Here is a 12964-nt window from a genome sequence, read left to right on the forward strand (position 1 = left end):
TTTTGGTTGGGTATTTCAGAAGAGGTTAAAGTGGAGAGGAAGTTAACGTTGGGAAAGTGTCACTGAAAGTACACCCCCCCCCCCCCCCACACACACCAGGAGTCATTTCACTGGCAAAGTTGGGGGGCAGAGCCAGAGTCCAGGCCTGAGGAATGAAAATACAAGGCAAGAACCTCCAGCGGACCCGTGCCTTGCTCCGGGCCTCCTGTGATCTTGTTGCCCAGCTTTTGCTGCTTAGGGAGGAGGGTTGACTTGTTTTCACAAAACGCTGGTCATCAGAGTTGCTCTTCAGAAAGGCAGTTGGTCAGGGGCGCCTGGGTGCGTGGCTCAGTGGGTTAAGCTCAGGTCATGATCTCACGGTCTGTGAGTTCCAGCACCCTGGGCTCTGTGCTGACAGCTCAGAGCCTGGAGCCTGCTTCGGATTCTGCGTCTCCCGCTCTCTCTGCCCCTCGCCTACTCACACTCTGTCTCTCAAAAATGAATAAACGTTAAAAAAAAAAAAAAGAAAGAAAGAAAAGAGAAAGAAAGAAAGAGAAAGGAAGGTACTTGGCCAGGATGTGGAACACCAGGCATTCCCACGGGTCCTGGAGGGTCGTGGCGCTCCCTGGGAAACACAGCCCCTTCCTCTGCGCGCCCAGGGGCTCCGGCTCAGCCTCCCCTGAGCCCCCCACCTCGGTCATGTTCTCAGGCTTCCAGTAGGAGCTGCTGGGGGTCAGGCAGGGGGACCGAGGGCAGGCTCAGCGAGGACCCTAGGGCGTGGGAGCAGGGAGGGGGGGGTGCGAACTGGGAGGAGGGGTGCAGAGGGGCGGGGTCACCCTCCCCTGGGGTCACGTGGTACAGCTCCCGCAGGGTCTGCAGGGAGACAGACACCAGCTCCCCTGCTCGAGGTCGCCTTTCCAAAGTAGGTGGCCTCGAGAACACAGGACTGTGTGCCCCCCCCCCCCCCCCCCGCCACCCCTGGGCTGTTCTCGTCAGTGTGGGCGACTTGGGTGGAGGGCCTGTCGTCCTGCCACAGGGCCTCCTCGTCCTGGCTTCAGAGCCCGAGGGTGCCCAGGCTGCGGAGCTGGTGAGTGTCCTCGGGCCCCGGGTGGGGGGTGGCGGGCCAGGCCCCTGTCCACACCCCTCTTCAGCTGTTCATCCTGTGGCTGTCAGGAACCCTCTTCCAGCTTTGGTTCCCTCCCTCTTTTTTTTTTTTTTATTAAAAGTTTATTTTTCAATGTTTATTTATTTTTGAGAGACAGAGCGTGAGCAGGGGAAGGGGCAGAGAGAGAGAGGGAGTCACAGACTCCGAAGCAAGCTTCAGGCTCCCAGCTGTTTTCACGGACCCCGCTGCGGGGCTCAAGCTCAGGAACCATGAGCTCAGGACCTGAGCTAAAGTTTCAGGCTTAACCGACTGAGCCACCCAGGTGCCCCTTGGCTCCCCCCTTTTAAATGGCTGCTCCCCACTGTCTAGGGCTTCAGGGAATTCAGAAAACCAGATATTGGTATTTGTGTCCTCGAAGTCACCTCCCAAGGTATTGGGAGTTGGGAGGGCCCTGTTGGGCCTGTGGTTGTGGCTGTAATGGAAGCTGCCCACCCTCGGGGGTCCCGGCTTCCTTGCTTCTGCTGCTCCATCTTGGAAACCTCCAGCCCCCAGCATGGTGTCCCCTGCACGGATAGCCCCGCAGAGCCTGCTCCCGCCCAGAGTGGATGTGTGCTGGTGTGGCAGGCAGGGTGGCTCCTCTACCTGGGGTCTGGATGGTAGGAAAGTGACTAAGGTGTGGGTTCTCCCCTCAAACCTTGGATAGGAAACTGGTCTGTCCACCAGGCTCCTGTGATCAGTCACAGCTTTCCTTCCAGCGTCCTCTGCCTGGGCGTTGGCTGGACAGGTGGGCAGGCCCTCCTGGGTAGCCCTCCTGGGCTCCCCCTCCTAGCCCCAGTCTGTTTTGCTCCTTAGACTTCCAGGAATGTTGTGGAGAGAGGAAAAGGCTGCCTTGGTCCCGCCACAGTTGCTCGACAGGCTCTGGACTAAGCCTTCTCTCTCTAGCCTTCATTGTGGTCTTTGTGGAGATCGTCCTCCCAAGGCCCTGAGATCCTGGAAGATCCCTTATCTTCACCCACTTGCTTGAGGGGGTTTGAGGCTGTGGGAATTGCTATATGATGTCTTGCCCTGGGTGCCCTTTCTCTCACTGAAATCTGAGCTGTTGCCTTGGAGAGGTGTGGGATGTCTCTTTAGAGAGGTATTATCTTCATTTTCAGGTAGGGAAGAGAAGTAGACTTTGTGGGAGATACATTTGGCTAAAGTTTCAGGTTTCCTCTCTACTGAGGACATTGAGTCATATTCTAGGGGCTCATCGAAGGCAAACTCAGGCCTTCGAGATGCATTTTGGTTTCCGTTCTCATCAAGGGCGGCCATCTTGTCACAAGCTTCCCAAGGAACTGTATGTCCACTTTGCTTGGCCAATGCAAGGTGGAGTGTGCTGCTGTTACTACTCGTGGGAGGCTGGGGCACCTGGGCAAAGTGTGCCTCCAGGGAGGGTACCAGGTGGATGCCCATCAGCGGCAGAGGTTGGAAAGGTTGGGCCTTCTGGGTGTAATTCTGCTTGGGCTACACCGGAGGGCTATTTTCTGGACTCTTCTCTAGCGCAGTAAGCAAATATTCCTCTATGAAGGGAGTTTTTAGGGAGCCTGCAGAACTGTAGAACTGGGAGAAGGAGGAGCTATAAGCCAAGTCCCTGTTGTTACAGACGTGTCTGAGTTGGTCAGTGCTGCTGCTGGACTTGCCAGGAGAAAGAGAGGATGGGGGGGTACCCCCCCCCCCCCATTGGGTTCCAGGCTCTCCATGCTCTTCTGGGAGTAGCACCATCAGGGTCCTGCCTCACAGAAGCACGGTCTTAGTTGTAGAAGAGCTGAAATGGTGGCTTTGGGGTCAAGGTTTGCCAGTTGTGCCTTGAGATGTTTAGCATCATGCTGGCATTGGGTTGGTTCTCCCCAGATTTGGTGTGAATGCCAAGAGCGAGGTCAGCCTGCAGGTTCACTGCACCTTGGCCTCAGCAAAGCTTTGTTCCTCCTGTCTATGCTACTTTCCTGTGCTGGGGGTCAGAGATGAGGTGCTTTGGGCTAAAGGAGTCAGAGGTGACAGTGTCTACAGGGTTCAGATGTGCACACACATCTCATCGCCTCTGGTGTGGCCACAGCCATCCTCAGGGCTTCACAGGCTTCAGGCCAACTCCAAGTTCAAACCTTGCTGCCGCTCGGCACTTAGCCACACTCAACCATGGGCCACTTGGCCATGTTGCGGCTGTAGCAGCTACAATGGTCAGGTCTGTGGTTCAGGGCTTGAGGGCGCTGAATCCAGATATATTCAAATATTAATTATTTAAAAATTTTTTTTACAGGTAGATTAATTTTCTACTAATACATTTCAAGGATTGTGAAGAGAGTTTTACAAAATATTTATTAATACAAAGAGTGTTGAATCACATAGGTTTGAAAGCCACTGCTATAAATGTCTATATCTCATCTATAAAAAATTTTGATGTCCTTTATAATTTAGAATTAGAGTGACAGTTTGTGACATGTTAATAAAGAATTTAGAATATGGGCCATTTAAAGAAAATGTCAGATATCTGGGGATAGAGACGATGTAAGAGGAACTTTATTGAACATATAAAAAGCACCAAGTATTATGCTTGTTTATTTATTTATTTTGAGGGAGTAAGGAGCAGAGAGAGTGAAAGAGAGAGAATCCCAAGCAGGACCCCTGCTGTTAATGCAGAGACCTAGTGGGGATGAACTCCAGGACTGAACCATGAGATCACCACCTGAGCCAAGATCAAGAGTTGGATGCTTAACCGACTGAGGCACCCAGGTGCCCCACTGTCCTTTTTTATATATCATTTAAAAAAATGTTTACAATAAAATGTTTAGGTAGATATTCTTTTCCCATTTACAACTGAGGAAGCTCAGAGCATTTAAGTAACTTGTCTGGGTGGAAAAGCTATCTTGTTATGAATACAGGATTCAGACCCAATTCCATTTGAGTTCAAAGCCTAAACTCTTAACCACTGCGCAGGAGAAGATTAACTGGGGCATGATAGCTGTCTGCAGTCCCTGAAGGACTGATTTTCAAAAAGGGTACGTTTCACCTGGGCCATTCCAGAGGCTCTAAAGCTTGGAATAGTGAAGAGAAGTTAAATGGTGGATTTTGCCTCAAAGAACTCTATCACAATTGATTATCCCTCAGGAGAACAGACCACCGCAGGAGGTATTTCCCAGAAAGGTAACAGCAAACATAAAATCTAGTGATTATCTCGATCAAAGTTATTGAAGAAAGATTTTCTGCATTTGAATAAGATAGCTGGTCCAGAGGTTAACACAGTTTTAACTCTGAGATTCAGTGACTCTTCTGAATTATTTAGTTCAACCTCCTACATGGAAGTCCCTTCTAGAATGCCCTGGGATGTGATCTTAAAGCCAGTTGGAGCCTACTATCTCTTACATATTCTCGCCTGCAATTAATTCATAGAACTTTCCAAAGTTTTATTTATCCTCGAATACCACCTTATATTCTTTTTGGAGCAAGGTGGCGGGGAAATATGTTTCCTCAAAAAGTTCATGCCATCATAAGCACAAAGGATCAGGAGGACTTTTCTTACATTGACCTTTATATTTCTATTTGTTGGATCTTGAAGTATTTGAAGGTGGTGGTCATGTCTTCAGGTTGCCTTTGATAATGAACCATTGCTCATTTGACCTCACTTATTCGTTCGCCAACTTCTCTCTTAAAAATATTTTAGTTTTTAAAAAATTCCTTTCGTGGCACAGACACCAAAGTAAAACATAATTGTATATACCATCGTCACACAAAGTTTAAGAAGCTTATTAGCTCTGGTCAACATCTTGGCCCCTCTTTCAAAAAAATCTTGAATTAAGGGGTTAAAACTCTGAAGTACAAGAAAACTTTGCTTATACCAAATCAACTATACATTATATACTGACTGGTATAACAAAAAAATCTTCTAATGATCACTCTCATGATGGATTATTATCCAACACATCTACAAAAGTCTTGGACAGATGATGATGATCTTTGCCCCCTGCGTGGATCAGAACATGAATTTTAAACAGTTCGAGACTTTTCAACTCCAGGACAGTCACCTGGAGTCATGCCTTGTAGCTCTAGTGGTACAAGCAAACGAAAGAAAGAAATTTTTTGACAAAAGACTCAGTGGTGGATTGCCACTGAGTTGCCCTGGGCAGTGGTCTGGAGATTTGACCTCAGTGTTTTCAGACTTTATATTTCACAGCCTTGAACTTTGTTGACATTTGCTTGTTTACTATGCTTTTTGCCTGCTTCAACATAATAAAGGAAATGGGGAATATAAGTGTCCTTTCAGTTACATACAGATATAAGCTACATAAGGGACTTTTGTGGGAGGATAAGCAGTATGGAACCCTCATTTGGAAAAAAGAATTTCCTAATTGTAGGCCAAATATTTAAGTTAAAAAAAATCACCAGTGTCTTGAGTTTCTAACTTGTGCCTGGCACTCTAAAAATCAGTGGAACTTGTTATAATGTTCAGAGATGATGGCTACTCTCTGACAGCAATAGAAAGCAATTAGGTTTGTATAACAGTAAATTTTTTAGAATTTAAAGGAATTATTTCAATTCCAATATACTATAGCCTGAGAGGAGAGGGTAATTTTAAAGCCTGTATAAACCTGTGATCATTTATTAAATTCTCAACATTCAGTGGCCAGAAGAATTAAATGGTTTTCCAAGGCTACCCACCTACAGATTGACCTCAAAGTGGCATCTTTTGATAACCTGCCTGATTCTCTTTCCACAGCTCCATATAATTATGAGATGTTGGGATATAGGACTCTCATATGTTCGTCTATGCTTTATATACCTAGCAAGATTCTTTAAACTCAAAGACTGTGTTATGGGTATGTTGAATTGAATAGATAACATATGTTTTCCCTTGACCTAAACTTCTGTTCCCAGTGGGCCTCCCTTAACGTTAGTTCGTTCCTTGTCTTTTTGCTCCCATTGGTAAAGTTACTGCTCTAGAAAATCTGTTAAAATGCCAACTGAGAGAAAACCGAGGGCTTTGGAAAGGTTCTTCTCATTATGATCGTAGCATGGAATTATCAGTAATTTAGCTAATTGAACACAGCGAATGCAACAAGATATGTAAACCTCTTTTGAAGGATGAAGGATATTACTTCTGATCGGCTGGTGAGATCAAGGTTCAGACATGCACAAGATGGGGAAATTTGAGAATCACCAACAGATGTAAACCACCCTGCCTCAGCAAATCAGAGACTTTATCATGCTAGGCATGTGTCAGTGACGTGGAGAGGATGTGAGGCTCCTGGCAGTCCAAAAAAATTAGTGTCCCTAAGGCTTCCCTGGGGAATGGAATTGTGGGTTTGTAGCCTTTAAATGGGAGAACGGCTGACTTAGGCGACGAAGCTTTCACTTAATCCATGGTGCTGCCCAGAGAAGCCCTTGGATTTTCAAAGCCAAGTCTATCAAGCAAAGAAACCAATGCAAAACAGGTAGACCAAACAGCATAGCACCGCTTTGCTTGAATCCATAAATATCAGAGCAAACTTTCTCTGAGCCTCGATCTCCAGCCTACTTGCGAATGATGTCATTATGCAGACCTAGCTTTGGCATGAAGACATAATTAGTATTCAGTCTGACAGAACACCATTTCATTTAATTCCACTGGCTGAGATCCAACCGGCAGCGTATATATGACAGCATACGAAACAGGCACTTTGGGTAAAAGCAGGCTTGGCATTAGTACGCTGAACAGCGACCTGGAATGGGAACAGGGACAGAGCAAGGTTGGAAGGAGCAAAGGAACAGAGGGAGTTGTCATTCCAGTTCAGAAACCCACTGAGTTTGTGTTTTAGATGCAAAGAATGAGGTCTATTTCATAAAGACTCTTCTACCCGGTTAGTCATGCTGTCTGACACATTTACGAACATAGTCCTGATTAACTTTTAACCTGAAAAAATTACAGGAATCCTCCTAGGAATTTACCTGGAATGAGAATCTGGTTCCACTTATTCAATGTCTTTCCCAATATGTGCTGAAAGTTGTATGCTGTCTCTTGAACATACTTGTTCTTTCTCTGTGACCCCCAGCATTTAACTGATCTGGGAACTGTCTGTGAAAAGTACTTAATTGGCATAGAGATTACAGTTAACCAGTAATGCCATTTAATGTTCTAGATTCATCTCCACGCTTCTCTTTCCTGTTCTCTGTCCTGGGAAAGTGACCCGTATAGACTCTGTCGGCAGTCTTCCTTGTCCTGTGACTTCTAGTTGGATTTTGTCAATAGGAGACACCAATAAGAGATTAGGAGATGGAGAGGAAGTTCCTGCAGGTTATCTGTGGGTAAACTCTGCCCTCTGTTGAAGGCTACAGTTCCTCCTAGGTGGCCCTCTCTGTAGAGGACTCTCTCTAAGTTCTATTATCGCTCCTGTCTCTTGTCTTTTTCATGCCTAGGAGTAGCTTCCTGATCTCAACAACCCTGGGGTACTACATCATTGCATTTTCCCCCTGCACCCTGCCCATGTCATTGAAAATGGCCTTTATTAAATTCACCTCAAATTGTCTAATGTTGGCTTTTCATCTGTTTCCTGATGACTGTTACCGACAGCTACAGCTTCTGACATGACTGGGCAAAAGTCAGAATCATCCAGAGAAAAAAGAAGAGAATGTAGCCCAAGAATTCCAGGGGACTGTTGCTTCCCAGGAATGGAAAGTAGTAGAATTAATTGGTGAGAATTTCAATGGAAAGGAGTCTCAGATGTCTGAGATCAGTTGATGGGTTCATTGTCCTGAAATTCATGGGCAAGGATGTTTCTATAAATTCATTGCTAGTAGAGTATGTGCTTTGATGTGCTTACAGAAGTAAGGATAAATTAAGGTTGAGCTATAGTCTATTTTTTATTTATATCTATAGTTATAGAATTGACAGTCATGAATGAAAATGACAGTTTTTATTTGGTAAATATGAGAATCAAGCTTTCCATGATGGCCTCACTAACATCCTTTTCAAGCCCCATCCATATCCCAGCGTTAAGATCCATGCCAGCCCCTTGCATGGGGTGATTAGTAATGGCCACTCCATCTTTAAATGGGAGTGGCCTTCTGACTCACTTTTCTGATCTTTTACCCATTCTTTCATTAATGTACTCTTATTTCCTAATTCATAAATAAATCTTATTGATTGATTGAATGGATCTTTAATTCAGAATATAAAGTGCCGTATCCTTTTTTTCTATTTGAACCTTTCATTCTCTCTCTCTCTCTGTCTCTCTCTCTGTGTGTCTCATAAATATTTTTGATAGGAAGAAAAATAGGGGAAGTGGACAGGGGAGAGAAGGGCAGACGTGTGTGACTAGAAGAGGGGCACTTTACTGTGAGAAGATTAGCAAAGTGAAGCAGTTGCTGAAAGACGTAATAAAATATTCTACTCTTGTATATCCCTGCTGAGAATGCTTGCCTCTTACACTGGGTTCAGCTTAGGTAAATAGTAGAATAAGGTTTGTTATGGTAACAATAAGCAACCAAAATATACTGCAAGTCAAAAGAAAACTTTGGCATTTTAACGTTTTAAAAGCAGCCACAAGACTGCAGAGAAGATGTATATTTATATGACCAAAACCTAGCAGAGTTCACATGAGGTTATTTCTTTGGGTCAACAAATATTTTTTGAGTGCTTACCGTGTACCAGGCACAGTCATATATGCTGGGTACGTTGCTGTGAATAAGGTGAGCACACATTCCTATTCTCATGGATCTCACCTTAAAGTTGGGGTAGACAGTCAATAAAACTTGAGTTAAATATATAATAGGCTAAATAGTGATCAGTGGAGGAGGTCTTCAAGAAGACGTGACCACCAGTCGACCTGAGAGCAGGACCTGGGCCATCAGAGTCTCCTCATCCCCTTACCATATGCTCAGATGTGTGTTCTGCCCACTGTGGGGACTGTTTTCAAGGACAGGTGTAGCCTTCAGACAGCAAGGTGTTGTTGAGACCATCAGATGAGACCAACTGAATACCTGACTGGACGTTGTTAAGACTTCTGTCTAAACTTTTAAGAATCTGGCAAGGGGGTGCTGAGATCTTCCTGTCTTGTGGCCTCCCAAGGCACACTCTGTACATGAGTTATCTTTCTTGTTAAACCTGTGACCTACAGGTCTGGGGTGGTTGGCCTGTTTCTTGAGTCTCTCCATGCCCTCTGACAGTAAGGGCTCTAGAGAAAAATGAAGCAAGGAAGGAATATAGGAAGTGCCATAGAGGCGAAACGTTGCTGTTTTAAAAGCATGGGTGGCTCAGTTGGTTAAGTGTCAGGTCATGATCTCAACATGGAGTCCCCCTGGGATTCTCTCTCCTTCTCTCTCTGACCCCTCCACCCCTCTCAAAATAAATAGATATTTAAAAAGTGGGGTGCAGTCAATAAATGTCTCATTGAGAACATGGCATTTGAACAAAGACCAGAAGTAGGTGGGCATGCCCATGTATGGATAGTCAGGGAAGGCATAGAATTGGGAATAGTGCAGAAGCCTTGAAGCAGAAGCATGTTTGGAATATTGATCAAAAAAAAAGAACAAGAATATTAATGTGATTAAAGTAGAGGAAGTTGAAGAGTTAGAGATTAGAGAGAGACAGCTTGTGCAGGTCAGGGGATAGCAGTTAAAGAACCAGACAGTAAGTATTTTAGGCTTTGCAGGATGCATGAAATCTCTGTCACATACGCTCCCCCTTCTGTTCTTCTGCTTTTCCTCAATTCTCCTCCTCTTCCTCCTCCTTCTCCCTTTTCTTCATCCTCTTCCTCCACTTAAGCTCCTGCTTCTCCTTCTGCTTCCCCCTTAAAAGTGGGAACATCACATTTGGCTTGTGTGTTGGAGTCTTCTGTCTGGATTTAACCTGCAAACAGGAGTTTGACCACTGCTGGCATACATGAATTTAAGGGGGGGGGGCACGTGGAGATCGGTTACATTTTATGAGGGTCAATTTCTTGGCTTTCTAGAAAAGACCGTAGAAGACAAAGACAGAAGCAGGGAGGCGGTCAGCAAGTCGTGCCAGCTCTCCAGCCATGGATGATGGTGACAGCACAGATTCCACGATTGCTGTGGATGTGGTGAGTTTGATTCTACTTAGCTTTTGAAAGAACTGATGGCAGGATTTAATGATGGATTGGATGTGCATATGAGGGATACAAAGACCTGGATAGTTCTATTTTTTTTTTCTCTGAGTAGTTAGAAGAGGGAGTTACTCTTTGCTGAAATAGGGCATCCGGTGATCAGTCAAGTGTGAGGAATATTGAAAAGTGACCTTTGAGTTTACCAGGAAGAGATTATTGCTGACTTTGAAAGTTTTAGTGGTGTTTTGAGGGGGAGGACAAACCCCTCATTCAGTCAGCCTTTTTTTTTTCTTTTTTGAAAGAGACCAGAGACCTACAGAATGGAGATAGTGAATAGAGACAACTCTTGGGAAATTTCTTCTTTTAAAAGTAGCGTAGAAATGATATGGTAAACGAAAGGTGGTTTGTAGTAAAGAAAGGTTTTTTTTTTTAATTATTTGTTTTAGATAGTAGAGATTGCAATAGGTTTGTGTGCTTACTGGAATGTTGCTGTAGCGAAGGGAAACTGATGATACAGGAGAGAAAGAGGAGAATTGCTAGAATGATATCCTTGAGTAGGTAAGAGAGGATGGGAGCCAAGGGACAGGTGGAATGTGGCCTTAGCTGGGGCTTGAGACACTGTAGCCATCACACAGGGAGGAAAGCAAGGCAAAGATAAAGGTGAGTGAATAGATGTGTTGTGGAAACTGGAAAAATCCCCCTTGGTTTCTTCTGTTCTCTTTCTGAAAGAAAAGCAAGGTCGTCAGCTGAACCTAAATACTGGGGAGAAGGGGTTCGGGGTTTTAGAAGTTAACTTACAAAACAGTTATGTGTGAGAAATGTCGAAGGGTTGCCATCAGTGAGTGGTCCGTATAAGATTAGTGGATGCCAGTTGGAAGTGAGACTAGCCAGCATGCCTATATTTTTATCTAGCCATTTTTCACCTGCAGAAAGGCAAGAACACTGGATTTAACAAAGTAAGTTGAGGCAAGAGAGGGACAAAATATTCAAAGCAGATGCAAGGGATTGCTATAATTTGGATTATGATATTTCAACTAATTAGAGAAGGAAGTAAAACACTGAAGAAAATAAAGGGCAGTGAAAAATAGGCAGGATGAATGGATTTACTGGGGTCGAAAAATTGTGGGAGTTGTGGCACTAGATGGAAGGAGCTAGAAAGATAGGTAGTGGATGAAGAGTGGGACACTTGAAAATGAGGTCTGAGGAGGTTGTAGGTGTGGGTGGTGACCAAGTCTGGGATATGAGCATGAATTATGGCTCTGGTAGGGTGGGAAATAAACTCCTTTTAGAGAATTAAGGAATTAAGAGTGTGGGTTTTAGAATAATCATCTACGTGAAAATTTAAACCACTAAGAATCGTCCCAGGTATGTTGTTGCAGAAAGTGACAGTCAGCCGGGAGCTAAAATCTTCAAGGAGTAAGCATGAGTGACAGTTGGGTGATGATAAATGGTTATAACAAGGAGAAATGGTAGTGGTGTAGTGTGACGACAGGAGAGTCAAAGTTTGTTTTGTTTTGCTTTCGTTTTTAGAGAGGAAAGAAAGATTATGTTCTAGAAGCAGCAAGGAGTGTACAGTCCCAGTGATAGGAAGGGAGTGAAAGACAAAACAGATCCTGGTAGGGCTGTCAGGAAAGTCAGGTTTCAGTGGAGAAGGATATTGGAAGAGAAATACAGAAAAAAGATAGAGGATATAGGGAATTTTGCCGATGGCTGGCTATGAATTTCAGAGGGAGGTGTGGCTGGGTTTTGGAGCTGGGTGGAAATGAGAGATGAGGCATAAAGAATGTCTAGGGAATTAGAGATGGAAGTAGAGGGGTAACCTGGAAGCTGTGGGTTCCCTTTGGTGACTGAGTACAAACAGGTACAAAAGGCACGGTGATCTTGGTGGTGTTAGTCTCAAGGCAGTCAAGACTGGGTTGCTGGGAAGAGAGGGGTAGACATCTTGTCAGAAGCCACACCGAGATTGGGACTGCATTTTGCTCCTGCCAGAGTGGTGTGGGGGAGTGGAGGGTAAGTGGGGAGTGCAGGTGCATATGTGTGGGTATATTAAATGGCAATCTAGTGAATAAAAATTACTGTTACGGTACTATATTAAACACAACTCTTTGCCACCCTCATCGTCATACTCAACTATGAAATATCGAGTACTTATTCCCTGCCATGGATTATAACTGGAATTTACAAAAACTTTTTATTATGAACTAATCACAGATGTCCTAGGAAGTGGACACTGTGAAATCAATTTGTCAGATTTTAAACTTGAGACAGCTGAGATACAAAGAGTTTAAATAATTTGTCCGAGGTCTCACAGTACGTGCTAGAGTTCAAACCTGGGCCACGTAGCTCTCAAATCACTCTTTTCCCAGTAATACTAACCATTTCTCCATTAATACACATACCTATTGTCTCACTTTTTAATTATCTCACTTGAAATTTTCTCTTCTGTGATACCACACAGAAATCTGTATATGGGAGAAGTGCAAGCTTATCTATTGATGGATGATTTTCTGAGGTTATTTTCTTTAGAGAAAACTAAATATTAATTGAAAACCTATCTGTTTTATTAGTGATGTCAAATGTAATGATTTCCCCTTGGCTTGGTATTGTCTGACAGAAAAAAAAATCCAATTATAGACTAATTGATTTTTTCCAGAACTCAAACAAATAGAGATTTCCATGATCTTTGCTTAAAATAGAATGTAATTATCCTTCCTTTATTTATATGCCCTGCCCACTCTAGTCTTCAAGTCTCCCCCTTCATTTAAATGCCCTCTTCAGTAATTCACCTCTGGACTTTTTCTGGTGATTA

At 44.2% G+C, this 12964-nt stretch overlaps 1 pseudogene; it reads right to left on the reverse strand.

Moving 5' to 3' along the window:
* Window positions 1-684: 684 nt before the first annotated feature.
* On the reverse strand, window positions 685-2845 carry LOC122488339 (annotated as a pseudogene).
* Between the last annotated feature and the right edge of the window lie 10119 nt (window positions 2846-12964).

This window comes from Prionailurus bengalensis, chromosome A2 (genome assembly GCF_016509475.1).
Source record: "Prionailurus bengalensis isolate Pbe53 chromosome A2, Fcat_Pben_1.1_paternal_pri, whole genome shotgun sequence".
Taxonomy (NCBI): domain Eukaryota; kingdom Metazoa; phylum Chordata; class Mammalia; order Carnivora; family Felidae; genus Prionailurus; species Prionailurus bengalensis.